Source organism: Rhinoderma darwinii, chromosome 3 (assembly GCF_050947455.1).
Source record: "Rhinoderma darwinii isolate aRhiDar2 chromosome 3, aRhiDar2.hap1, whole genome shotgun sequence".
Classification (NCBI taxonomy): Eukaryota; Metazoa; Chordata; class Amphibia; order Anura; family Rhinodermatidae; genus Rhinoderma; species Rhinoderma darwinii.
The window spans coordinates 233006615-233021542 of record NC_134689.1 but is presented as its reverse complement, the minus strand read 5'-3'; the positions used below and the strand labels follow the sequence as shown (position 1 = coordinate 233021542).

The 14928-nt window shown below is 42.8% G+C and overlaps 1 protein-coding gene across 1 annotated transcript in view; it reads right to left on the bottom strand.

Annotated features, from left to right (window-relative positions):
* The window catches only part of EXOC4 (exocyst complex component 4), a 410874-nt gene that overhangs the window by 204520 nt on the left and 191426 nt on the right, over positions 1 to 14928 (bottom strand). The gene's annotated exons all lie outside the window — the stretch shown is intronic.

Below are 14928 nucleotides of genomic sequence, written 5' to 3'. Positions count from 1 at the left end.
AAAAGAATCTGCATGCAAATTCTTACTGTCATACTTTCCTTAATTACAAGGATTTCAGAAACAGATGTTGGACATTAGGGATTGTGCTTATTCTTTTTTTATATTTTATCGCCATTTTCTGTACTGAAATACAATGTGGCAAACGATAGCCATGTCAAAATTAACACCCAAAGAGATCCAGTATCCACAAGAAGACTTGCATAAGAATGTTTTAGTCCTACTGTAAGAGGCATTTAAATTAAGACTTAAAATCAAGCACAGGCATATCCATAAACTCTTCAATTTCGGGTATACAGAATATATATAGGTCTATTAACAGACCGACTCCTTTCTCACTAGTTTGCGGCTCGTAGTACTGTTTATCTTAAAGCACAGAACATCCTGAAATACAAAGAAAAGAGGAGCTCGGAAAGTGAACAAAATGCCTCCAACACTAAATCAAAGAAAAGAAAGTAGCCCAAATACTCCAAGCATATGTTCAACATTGGACACTATTTTCCAGTTTAAAGAGTAACGGTCGTTTTACAAAACTTTTGACATGTCAAGTTTTGATTGGTGGGGGTTTGGGTGCGGAGACCCCCATCGATCACTGAAACCAAGGGGAAGAAGAGCTCAGCCGAGCGCAGTGCCCCTTCAGATCTAAAGGAATAAATTCAGCTCTTCTCAGAAGGACTAAATTAGCTAAAGACGGGCTTATAGAGTTCCATGAGCCAGTGTTCAGCTAACTCTGCCTCTTCAAGAGCACTTTTTCCCCTTTATTTCAGTGATCGGTGGAGGTCTCAGCACCCGGACTTCCACCGATCAAAACTTCTGACACGTCACTGACAAGTCAAAAGTTTTATGAAATGACAGTTCCACTTTAAATATAGAATTAGTGTACACTGCATTCACAGTTCTGAACATAACTAGAATTAGCCCACATTCTTGTCGTTAGACACATCCGTAAAGGGGTTTTCCCACAAACACATGTATCCCCTATCCACAGGTCCCAGAAACCCCATAAGTGCCATATAAATTAATGGCTCACTGGCCGAGCATGCGCACCAAAGCTCCATTCTCATGGAGCACATCGGGGAACATTTGGTCCCCAGTTCTCCAAATCGCTAGGGATCCCAGTGGTCAGAACCCCCAGCGATCACGCATGTATCTCCTATCCTGAGGATAGGGGACACATGTATTTGTGGGAAAGCCCCTTTAAGTTTAGGCTTTGTACATAATTTCATAGGAGGCTTTGTTCTTAGAGTAGACATGTATAGAGCTCTAGCCTTTTTACTTAAGGTGCCCATACATATCAGATAAACGTTAACCAAACCTGTGGGAACGACCATCTAATGTGTTTATGGGTGTCACAACTCTTCCCCCAAAAGTAGATGCCAGCGGAAAGAAGGATCAAGCATGTTATATTTCAACACGCCGAGACCTCTGTGCGCACAGGGGAGAAGCAGATGCCAAAGGGTGTCTGGTAGCGGTTTATTCCCCTCTCCTCATTGATTACATGCCGAGTATGCATGTGTGTGGGGGATTGGGAATAATAGCTGCTGGCTTAGATAGAGGACAGCTTTAAGGTGTCTGGCCATCTTTAGGTAATGGCCTAATCATATTTGGATGTTGCCTTGTAAACGGAAGGTATAACCATGTTTAATAGGGCATCCTAAAATGCTGAACAAGCCTTAAGACATAGTGGGGGAGATTTATTAAAGAGGTTATCTGGAACTTCTTAAATTCTCAGCAGGACAGGCGATGGCATAACATGGTCAACTAGCAGATACTCACCCCCTGAAAAACCTGGAGGCCCCATTCTAAGCTGCTCCGGTCACGTGCCTATGCAGCCAATCGCTGGCCTTACAGGTCACATGCCGTTCATGAGCATCACCGCTTATGTGCATAAACTATCGAAAGAATGTATGATATAGTACTCACACTTCCTTCAGAAACAAAGGACAAGTTTTGACATTGACAGAATAATGAAGACCCCTATTAGATACAACTTTTCAGCAACAGAAATGACCTCTAACCACTTTGCATGGAGCAGGGCACCATAAAGCATATATTACTTAAAAGTAATAGAATAAAAGGAAAATGGATCTTAATTTTTCTATCACTTAACTTTATGTTATCCTTCATCTGTTAAATCTATAAATTAACACTCTTCGAGTTCAATATCTTTTTATTTTGAATTCATTCTTATTGATGAAGTTTTCTGAGAAATGATGTCATTTGACCTAGCCATTAATCTCATGTCAGCCATTAAACAGTGTGACACAGAGACAATACCTAACAGCATTTATATACCTTTTCCAATCTTGAATATAAATGTAAAATTCTTGTGAATATCTTTCAAGAAGATAAAGACTTGGTTTTAAAGGGTATGTGGAACTGATGTTTTCTAGGAGAATACATATTATTTTCTACTAAAAAAGGACACTACATACACAACTTTACATTAGCTGCAAAATAAACCTTATGAAACATGTATCTAAAAATATATCTAATCAACTGAAGGCAGTGCTAAAATGCCAACAAATATAATTTAATAGTAGTAATATTGAGAGTACTAAAGTATCATCCTAATCATTGTAACCAACAGTGCCAATGCAGGATATTCAAGTAATACATATATTCTGTAAATAAATCGACGAAAAAAAATTCAGGTTTTGGATATAAAACCGGTATCGGTACAGATGGTTCTGCTGGTTTTGAATACAGGAAGGTGTAGGATATGGAGATGATGGGTTTAGATGGCGTCATTAACTATATGAACCATGCAAAAAGAAGAAGAGGCGTTTCAGTATTGGAGGACTAGAATATTAAAGCTGTTTGAAAGGAAAAAAAAAAACCTAGGGACATCCGAATACTACAACTTTTTCCAATTTAGAACCTGATTTTCTGGGGTTATTGACTGGTATCTATTTTACCAGTCTGTTAAAAGAAAAAGCACTCAAATGACCTATACTTTTTTTTTTTTTTTTTGAGGTAAAGAGCCCTATGGATATGTTTAGTACGTACATAGAGATCTTTCCCGACGTACACACTAAACAAACTAAAAAAATTTGATAAGTACAGGGCCTTATCCTGCTGAAAGAGGCCACTGCCATTAGGGAATACTGTTGCTATGAAGGGATGAACTTGGTCTGCAAAAATGTTAAGGTAGGTGGTACGTGTCAAAGTAACAACCACAAATACCAGGACCCAAGATTTCCCAGGATAACATTGTCCAGGGCATCACACTGCCTCCGCTGGCTTGTCTTCTTCCCATATGGCATCCTGGTGCTATGTCTTCCCCAGGTAAGTGATGCACACGCAGCCGGCTGTCCACATGACGAAAAAGAAAACGTGATTTATCAGACGTGGCCATCTTCTTCCATAGCTCCATGTCCAATTCTGATGCTCACGTGCTCATTGTAGGCGCTTTCGGCAGTGAACCGGAATCAGAACTCTAACCGGTCTGTGGCTATTCAGCAAGCTGCAATACACTGTGTCCTGACAACTTTCTGTCATAGCCCGCATTAACTTCTTCAGCAATTTGCGCTAGAGTAAGGCAGAGTTCCCAGGTTGCTTTTTTTGCAGCAAACTCACGACAAAATGACATTTTGACCATGACGTGAGATCTGACCAGAAGTGATAGCCTACATTCCACATGAGCATCAATGAGCCTTGGGCACACACGACTGTCACTGGTGTCCTTCCTTGGACCACTTTTGGTAGGTACTAACCACTAAATAGCAGGAAACTCGCACCAGACCTTCCGTAGTGGAGATGCTCTGACCCAGTCATATAGCCCTCACAATTTGGCTCTGGTTAAAGTTGTTTAAAACGTTACACTTCCTCTTTCTAACATATCAACTTCAAATTCTGACTGTCCACTTGATGCCTGATATAGCCCAGCCATATTACTTACAAATTAATTGGAGTAAGCCCTAAAAGATAAAACTGCACCAGAAAGAGCGGTGATTCAAAGCTGTAAGACTGGTGCTCATCAGTTCACACATCATTGGTTATTATTAGAAATGAAGCAGTTGACCTGGAAGAATTAGGGCAGAATGGTGTAATGATTTTATTGCCTTTTATCTACCTGATGACATTAACAAAAAGAGTCAGCTGCACAAAGAAGATCTGCCACTCCTGCGTACCAGCAATGAAGTACTGAGAAAACTATAAAGAAACTGGAAAAATACAGAACGATCGAAGACATTTACTCTTACAATGAGCAGATTAAGATAGCCTTATGCACACCGCAGAGCCTAGCACCCTTTCTGAAATTAGAGAAAGAACAGAAAACAAATAGTAGCAGTGGCAGATGTAAATGTTACACACTCAAAATTGGCTAAATATCTCAAATACGGCATTCCATTTTAGGCTCCACACTTAACACAATGAGAAGCAGAAGAAAACTTGGATATGTACAGCTCGTAAAAAAGACACCCTAGCGGTGATCTTATGAACGTGTATAAACACTGTATATGTGTGATCAATGCAAGGAATGGGCACGTTTTATTCCAACAACGGTACAAAGTACTGTACAAGGGGACATTCCTTACGAGTGGAGGAAAGGTGATTCAGACACACACACATATATACATACACAATATGGTCAAAAATATTGGGACATCTACAGGAGCTTTTATGACATCCCATTCCAAATCCATAGGCATTAATATGGAGTTGGTCCAGAAATTGCAGCTAAAACAGCTTCTGCGATAGATTTTAGATTGTGTCTGTGGGAAGTATTTTCCATTCATCCTGAGGAGCATTTGTGAGGTCAGACACTGATGTTGGACAAAAGGGCCTGGCTCGCAATCTTTATTTTATTACATCCTAAAGGTGTTCAATGGGGTTGAGGTTAGGTCTATATGCGAGCCTGTGAAGTTCAACTTAAGGAGCCTTCCCAAAACGGTTCACAAAGTCGGAAGAAGATAATTGTACAGAATGTCATGGTATGCTGATGTTCGGAAACGACTGTGTCTTTAAGATCGCCATGACTACTGATCTAGCTTTTGGGCGGTTCTGTTCACTTCCTGAGCCTATCCTGCTTCTCGGTCTTCTTTCAGTCAGGTGTAGGGTGGAGTATTTATACCTGTCATCCTCCCTCTTTCTTTGCTTGTGAATTTTTCTCCTTTCTTAGGTGTGATGATCAAGCTCTCACTTAACCTGTGCCCTAGACTTCTGGACTTCTTGGAAACGGACCTCGGGTTGTCTCTCGTTAACCCCTTGTTTACCGATTTTGATTATCTGCTCCCGGCTGGCTCGGACCTCTGCTGTACCGGATTTCCACTCACTCTGCTTTGGACTTTCTTTATCCTCCGGCTGTCTGGTTACCTGTTCAGGTAAAGCCTGCATTGCACCCCTTATCCAACACTGAACTCTGTTAGAACAACCTGTGTTCTGTGCAGCAAAAACCATCCTGCCTCGCGGTGGGCTCTGGTGAGTACCTCAGAGTAGCCTTGTGACAGATTTGGGGTTGCGGTTTTATCTGCACGCTTACTCCCGACAGTCTCCAGCAGCCGTTTGGAAATTGCGCAACAAGTGATTTCATAACAGCTGAAGCATTAAAGGGAATGTGTCGCTAGAAATGTATTTTTTTTTTTTCAGTTAAACAATTAGTATTTCAGTGATTACACATTGTTTTAATTTTTTTACAAGTCAGGAAATATTATAAATTAGATTCTAATTTATAACATTTCCATGTGCTGGGCACTAGAGGGAGCAGTTCCCAAAATTGCAGCATGGTCACTGTGGTAAAGAAACCTCATTGATTTATTCTGCAGATTTGGGGTGGACACACTCTCCTCTAGTGTCCTCACACAATTCCCCCTCCCTTCTTCTGGCTAGTGCCAGGAGAAGGAATGGTTTGAATCTTCAAACCTCCTACACGGTATGCCGCCATTTTGTGAGCAAATGCACAGTGTAGGAGGATTAGATACAGGGCTCAGGAGACAGTATCACACGAACATAATACACACATCACATACACGAACATAATACACACGAACATAAATTACCTGCCGCCGCCTCCGCTGGTCTACGCTCCTATTCCTTGCGCCTGAACATATGGCCGTAAGCCACGGCCAGAAGTAGTCATCTTACTGTCCGGCAGCGGCTTCCGGTCCACATGAAAATGGCGCCAGATTTTGCTCTGCGAACGAGCTTTGTTTTGGTCTGTGTGGGAGCGGCGCATACGCCTTTCCCACACAGACGGCACACATTTCTGAGAATGGAACGGCTCCCGTTCGCATTCAATCTCTGTATGTGTCGTTAATCGACACATAGATGAAAAAAAAAATGGCAGCCCCCATAGAGAAGTAAAAGTTTGAACACAGTAAAATTTAGAACGTGACAACACTAATAAATCAAATTTTTGTTTTTATTTTATTAAAAGCAATATAATAATAAAAAAAAAATCATGACACCTTCTCTTTAAGATTTACCTTCACACAACCCCATATTACTATTCCTCCTCCACTAAACTTTACAATTGGCACAATGCAGTCCCTCCTGGCATACCCCAAACTCAGACGCGTCCATCAGGCTGCCAAATATAGAAGCGTGATTCATCACTCCACAAAACACGTTTCCATTGCTCCAGATTCCAGTGGCGGCGTGCTTTACACCACTCCATCCGGCGCTTGGCATTGTGCATGGTAATGTAAGGCTTGCATGCAGCTGCTTGGCCATGGAAACCCATGCCGTGAAGCTTCCATGTCATAGTTTTTGTGCTGATGTTAATGACAGAAGAGTTTTTGGATTTCTGCAGTTATTGAGTCAGCAGAGCGTTGGCAACTTTTATGCACTATGCGCCTCATAATTCTATGACCCCGCTAAATAACTTTCCGTGGGCTGCCATTTTGTGGCTGATTGCTGTAATTCTTAAACTTTGCAAAAATGCCACACACAGTTGATCATGGAATAACTAGGAGCGAAGAAATTTCACAAACTCACTTGTTGCAACAGCGGCATCCTATTACCGTACCACGTTCTAGTGAGCTCTGTAGAGCGACCCAATCTTTTACAAATGTTTGTAAAGGTAGACTGCATGGCTAGGGGCTGGATTTTATAGACATCCCGTAACAAAGTATCGCAAAATCATGTTTTTATTCAAAGCTGGTCATGTCGCGCCATACATCTCAGTTTATGTTGAGATAAGAGGAAAGGAAGGACACATCTGTAAGTCACTATGAAACACAGGAATATAAACTGTTGTACAATATGTTCATTATTAAATTTGACCTATTCCACTGCACTGAAGCCATGTTTTTAAAAAATGCAATATGTGCGCACAAAATTTCATGCACTATGTGAACCATACAGAAGTTTCCACAGTCCACGTTTTCTTACTCATAATCTAGAGAACAATGGTATTATACGAGTCTCTTAGAACACGCCTACTAATATTCTGAAAAAAAAAAAAAATAGGCAACAAAATGAACGCCACCCATATAAGACAGCCAGTACCCCCATGAGAGCAAAATAAAGCCCCCCATAAGTTTGTCAATCTCCTCAAAACGGTCATTTACGGTGATCCCATGTGCTCCAGGTGTAGCCTCTTTAAAATCCCCTCAAGAAAGTAGGAACAGCGTTCTACTAATTTCTTGCATGCTTCCACGATGAGAAGAAATGTCACGAGGTACCTCAAATTATGCTACTTGCTTTGCGACAAACTCACATAGCCAATATTTTAGGATATCGGAAAACCATTGCCTAATGCTAGAGGTCTTCAAAAGACAATCACTGACAAAAGGAGCAGTAATAACAATGATAAATAAAAGTTAAAGGGGTTGTCCGAAATAACATAATATTTTAAATAACACCATTAAATCATTTAAGTTATAAAAATAAATACATTTGTAATATACTTACGTTTTCCAAAGTGGCCCCGTTTCCAGATCCTGCCGTCGGGAACTTGATTTATTGACGTCTCACTTGTGACGTGGTGTATATCGGCTTGTTCTGTTGTAACACGCATGCGCGGCCCCTGCTGTTATCTCGAGAACAGCAGGGACCGCGAGAACAGCAGTGACAGCGCATGCGCGTTACTGGATGTGAAGCAGAAGAAGCCGATCTACACCACGTGACAAGTGACGTGTCTTATACTATCCGAGGTCTCTCTGGTGCGAGACCATGTGATCGGGATACGACATGACAGTGGAGGTGGCTGAAAAGGTGACCAGAAGGAAGCTCATGTGACCAGAAGGAAGAAGCAGCCAGAGCGGAGAACAGAAGCAAGATTGCACGGGTAAGTATATTATGAAATTTTTAATATGTGTAATGTATTTCTAAATGTACTTAAAAAATAAATCTTGGACAACCCCTTTAATTGTAACTTTTATTTGAGTCACTACACTAAAAGAAGGAATTGCACTACTACTAATTATGCACTCCCATAAACTCACGTATCACCCTAGTAAGCCCTTGCATCACCTTACCTAGATAAACACCTTTCTTATGTACACTGTGCTCGAAATCCGTATGTCTCCTTTAGGGTCCTTTTACATCGGCCAATATGGGCTATAGCAACGCCGATAAACGAGATAGCTCATTGATCAGCGCTCGTATTCTCCTTTCACAAGGAGCTATGATCAGTAATGCATGGGGATGAGCGATCGTTACTACGATGCTCGTCTCCATGCATTTCCATCATGTCGACAGCACATCTCCATGCTGCCGACAACGATATTTTCTGCTGCATAAACGATACGAACAGCCGATAAACGAGCGTTTGCCCGATCATTGGCCCATGTAAAATCCCCTGAAATCTGGGCCTGTGCAGGCGATGCAAGCAAATAGCTTAGATATCCTTACCTGTGCACAAGCAGAGGGGAAAAAGCTTTTTGCTGCTGTATGTGTGTCTTGTGCTGTTAAGTTGGGAGATCACGGCAAACTGCCTACAGCACGATCATCATCATACACATATGTAATACCTAGAATATGTTTGTGTGTGTATAGAAAAGTATTTACAATACACGGTTTTTAGCGTTCCGCTAGCACATGTTGCTGCTGTAGGACATTGGACATGAGCCGTTAACAATGCAGCAGACCTACCTATATTCAACTCCACACATTGTAAACATGCAGCGGTTTGTTTTTTTAGGCCTGAGCTCCACGGTCACAGCGTCTCCCACAACACGCAAGCCCCCTCAATACTTCCCTAGAATGTAAAAAAAAGTCACCAGCGACTTGTGAATTTAACAATAATTCTAAATATGGCGCAATTGTGGAAAACTTTGAGGTCACTGTAATGACGGCCATACACCTTAGATAGCGGTCAGCTGAACGCTATCTCAACGAGTGTGCACGTGTACTCAAAGGGGATAGGGGAATGTGCACAAGGCCCCGGGACCAGATGGGTTACACCCTAGAATTCTTAAAGAGCTTAGTTCAGTTATTTCTGTCCCCCTTTTCATAATATTCAGAGAATCTCTAGTGACTGGTATAGTGCCAAGGGACTGGCGCAGCGCAAATGTGGTGCCTATTTTCAAAAAGGGCTCTAGGTCTTCCCCGGGTAATTATAGACCAGTAAGCTTAACATCCATCGTGGGGAAAATGTTTGAGGGGCTATTGAGGGACTATATACAGGATTATGTGACAATAAATAGCATTATAAAAGTGACAGCCAGCACGGTTTTACTAAGGACAGAAGTTGTCAAACTAACCTAATCTGTTTTTATGAAGAGGTGAGCAGAAGTCTAGACAGAGGGGCCGCTGTGGATTTAGTGTTTTTGGACTTTGCAAAGGCATTTGACACTGTCCCCCATAGACGCCTAATGGGTAAATTAAGGACTATAGGTTTAGAAAATATAGTTTGTAATTGGATTGAGAATTGGCTCAAGGACCGTATCCAGAGAGTTGTGGTCAATGATTCCTACTCTGAATGGTCCCCGGTAATAAGTGGTGTACCCCAGGGTTCAGTGCTGGGACCACTATTATTCAACTTATTTATTAATGATATAGAAGATGGGATTAATAGCACTATTTCTATTTTTGCAGATGACACCAAGCTATGTAATATAGTTCAGTCTATGGAAGATGTTCATGAATTGCAGGCAGATTTAAACAAACTAAGTGTTTGGGCGTCCACTTGGCAGATGAAGTTTAATGTAGATAAATGTAAAGTTATGCATCTGGGTACCAACAACCTGCATGCATCATATGTCCTAGGGGGAGCTACACTGGCGGATTCACTTGTTGAGAAGGATCTGGGTGTACTTGTAAATCATAAACTCAATAACAGCATGCAGTGTCAATCAGCTGCTTCAAAGGCCAGCAGGATATTGTCGTGTATTAAAAGAGGCATGGACTCACGGGACAGGGATGTAATATTGCCACTTTACAAAGCATTAGTGAGGCCTCATCTAGAATATGCAGTTCAGTTCTGGGCTCCAGTTCATAGAAAGGATGCCCTGGAGTTGGAAAAAATACAAAGAAGAGCAACAAAACTAATTAGGGGCATGGAGAATTTAAGTTATGAGGAAAGATTGAAAGAATTAAACCTATTTAGCCTTGAAAAAAGACGACTAAGGGGGGACATGATTAACTTATATAAATATATTAATGGCACATACAAAAAATATGGTGAAATCCTGTTCCTTGTAAAACCCCCTCAAAAAACAAGGGGGCACTCCCTCCGTCTGGAGAAAAAAAGGTTCAAGCTGCAGAGGCGACAAGGCTTCTTTACCGTGAGAACTGTGAATCTATGGAATAGCCTACCGCAGGAGCTGGTCACAGCAGGGACAGTAGATGGCTTTAAAAAAGGGTTAGATAATTTCCTAGAACAAAAAAATATTAGCTCCTATGTGTAGAAATTTTTCCTTTCCTTTTCCCGTCCCTTGGTTGAACTTGATGGACATGTGTCTTTTTTCAGCCGTACTAACTATGTAACTATGTAACTATGGAATAAGCTGCAGACAAGACACTTCTGGCAGCAGCTCATCTATGAGAAGAAAAGATCGGCCTGTTATACATTATTAGATAGTAATGTGTATGGTCACAATTCTTTTTCATGAAACAACCCTTTATATAGGACTTCCATTTCTATCCTATAGCAGTCACATACCGGTACAGTCTCTTGGGCAGAAACCGGAAACCTAACCAATAACGATAAACCAGTTTATAAGCACCTGACTGGAGACCACTCAGCTAATTTCACACCAATATACAAACATTACAGGGGACATGGTTGAAGAATCCCACAAGGGATTACATGCTACTGCATGTGCATAGAACACAAAGCAGAGGCTGACTCCTTGTGATTTTGCAGTCCTCTTCTCCTGCTGCTCGGTTTGGAAATCCCACTGGGTAATATAGTGTTAAGCACAAGGTGCATCTACAATAACTACAGCAGCTATATTATCTGGCATGATTCCTCTGTAGATCGGATCTTGATTTTTCTATTTTTATGTACAGAAATGTATACACCTCGCAGTCTATTACAGCAGGGAAGCTCACGCCATGCAAGCAGTGAATAGAAATGTAACCCATTATTCCCACTTCAGGGACACCTACTCGCTGAAATGAGAAAGCACTACAGGTTTCAGTATGCAATTGTATAGAACAAGTGGTCAACTTTCTCTAAGGCCTCATTTACACGAGCGTGTGCGTTTTGCGCGCGTAAAAAACGCAGCGTTTTGCGTGCGCAAAAGGCACTTGACAGCTCCGTGTGTCATCCGTGTATGATGCGCGGCTGCGTGATTTTCGCGCAGCCGCCATCATAGAGATGAGGCTAGCCGACGTCAGTCACTGTCCATGGTGCTGAAAGAGTTAACTGATCGGCAGTAACACTTTCAGCACCCTCGACAGTGAATTCCGATCACAATATCGAGTAACCTGTTTAAAAAAAAAAAGAGGAGGCGCATGCGCGAAGCTCCACGAACAGGACGCACCTGATGTGAGCTCCGCTCCGGCAGCACTGATCAAGCCGTATTAGCGCGGTTTTACACAGCTCCTTCACAGCCAAAAAAAGTCCGCTAATGTGCAGTATGACCCGGACCAACAAATCAAAGCCTCGGGGACCGGCAACCCCAGCTCCTTCGCAAACTATACCGGAGATCTTCCGAACCACGAGGCAATCCATCATGGCCGACCCGGCTGCAGCTCAGGTCAGTGAGAGTTTGTCAGCGGCAGAAACATCCTTACCGTCCTCACCTTCAGCGATCGTTACCCACACTGACACTGATGAGTTATTCAGGAATATTGCGGCATTGTTCCGCACGGAACTAACACAGGCAGTGGCCGAGTTTTCCCGCCAAATACATGAAGTGGGACAACGAGTCTCTGACATAGAGAACCGGGCCGATGACATGGCGGACGCCCTGGAGACGGACCGCAGAGATATCGATACACATGCAGCACAGTTGGAGGCACTGGAGCTGAAATTAGAAGATCTTGAGAATAGGTCCCGGAGAGGAAACCTACGTATCAGAGGCCTACCGGAAACCGTTACAGATTTGGAATCCAATCTCACCACGTTGTTCCGTACCCTCCTACCCCAAGCTGCCACTGATTTATTTCGGATGGATAGGGTTCACAGAGCCCTGACGCGACCACGCAACCAGGATTTACCACGCGATGTGATTCTAAAATTTCACTATCCAGAGGCGAGAGATCGGATCCTAATGGCGGCTTGAAGTCTAGCACCTCTACCGGGAATGCCACCCTCAGTCCACTTATATGCGGACTTGGCACCTTCTACACTCCAACGACGAAGAGAAATGCGGGACGTTACTCAAGCTTTACAGAAGGCCCAGATCTGTTACCGATGGGGATTCCCCTTTTCGCTTAATTTTCAGGTCGGCAACAGAACCTATGTGGTTAAATCTCCGGCGGAGGGTCGAGATGCCTTGCAGTCTGCTGGACTTCCATTGGTCCCTATATCAGCCCTTCCGCCCAGACCTCAACGGCCGACTAGGATCTGGACAGCCGGACCGAGAATCTCCAACTCCACTGCGGGGATGCCCGATCCTCGGGGAATAGGAGGACACAATGTATAAGGATCCTTGCTCGATATACAGATGAGTATCATGCCCTTTGGGGAGCCGCATTGTGTCTTTATATCTTGCCTCATCTAGGCCACCGTTGATATTTCTTGTTCCAAGGAACTTTCTGGCTAGATCCTGTCATCAGGCTTAGTGCTGCTGGCCACCATGCTGGCCTTCATTTTTGTGAGAATTGCTGTAGCAGAGGTGTGCACCCCAAGCGGTGCTACCTGTCTGCGGAATACTCCACGGAATAGTTGGACATTTGTCCATTGTTTTTTGTTTAACTTGTTTATTTCGCTCATTATGCCATGTACAAGCATATATGCCAAAAATATTAGTCACCTGCGTCTGTTACACTGTATGCCTAGAAATTTTCTGCTTGATGTATCTGCCGAGAATATGCCACTTCCTCCCTTGTATTATGTGTAGAGTACTAAGTCATAATGTGAGGGGATTCAACTCTCCGCAAAAAAGGAAAAAAGCTTTTCTCTCGTATATTAAGCATAATCCTGATGTTATTTGTTTGCAGGAATCCCATTTCACACCTACATCTCACCCTAAATTCTTCCATCCCCAGTACACTACATTTTACTCTGCTACATTTCCCTCTAAGTCACGCGGAGTGATCACCTTAATCAAGAATAGTCTTCCTATCCAGGTTACTGAGTCTATAGTAGATCCCCAGGGCAGATTTGTGATCATCCTAGGTGTATTATATGATAAAGTCATATGTATAGTGAATTCGTACGCTCCAAATGAAGACCCGCTTCAGTTTTTTGACGGGTTACATGATACCTTACTCTCTCTACAATACCAGCATTTAATATGGAATGGGGATTTTAATTTTGTGATGAACACTACACTAGACCGTTCCTCACCCGCTCCCTCTAGACGCACGCATACCTCAGGCAGCTTTGATCAAAAAGATTATGGGGTCGCTCTCTCTTGCTGATACGTGGAGAGAATATAATGGGGCGCAACGGGGCTATACATACTTTTCTCCGGCGCATCGTTTATACACCCGGATTGACATGATCCTATCCTCAACAAACTCCCTCCCCTCATTGGCCTACTCTAGACATATCCTATCAGCCTGGTCAGATCATGATATAGTACTAGCTGAATTCGACTTTTCTAAGCGAGGTGTCATGCCCTTTTCCTGGAGGCTCAATGAGTCACTCTTATCTAACCCTACTGTTCAGCAACAGATTCAGACTGAACTCTCTCAATACTTTGTGGACAACTCCACTCCTGATGTTAACTCACATACTGTGTGGCTTGCCCATAAAGCATTTATAAGGGGCAGGATAATAGCAATGGCATCTCCATGTAAAAAAGAAAGGTCTCAGGCGCAAAATGCCCTTGAAGCCAAACTAGCCCGATTGGTAGCGGCCAATCAACGAAGTCCTTCTTTATATCTCATTCGCGCTATTAAAGACACTAAGCTCCAGATTGATATGATACTAACCAATAGGACAGAAAAAGCCCTTAGATGGACTCAATCTAAATATTATAAATGGGCCAATAAACCAGATAAACTTATGGCCCAACAACTTAAAGCTCGGCAGCGAATCAATCAGGTGTTTCGTATACAGTCACGCCCGGGACAGATCACCTCCAACCCGGACCGTATTCATGAGGACTTCACCAGGTTCTACCAAACCCTATATGCCAACCCTCCCCCCCCCCTCTGAGGCTGCGGTGAGGGATTTCCTAGCCTCTGTCAACATCCGTCAACTTTCCAAAAAGGATATTGAATTCTTGAATGCCGAGATATCGAGTGATGAGGTAGAGGACACTATTAAGAAGTTGAAATTGGGGAAGGCCCCGGGACCTGATGGATTCACGGCCTTATATTATAAAAAATTCTCTCAGCAGTTAGTCCCGCATATAGTTACCTTTTGCACAGACCTGATGAGGGGTCGGCCCATGCCCACTGAATTCCTCTCAGCCATGATCA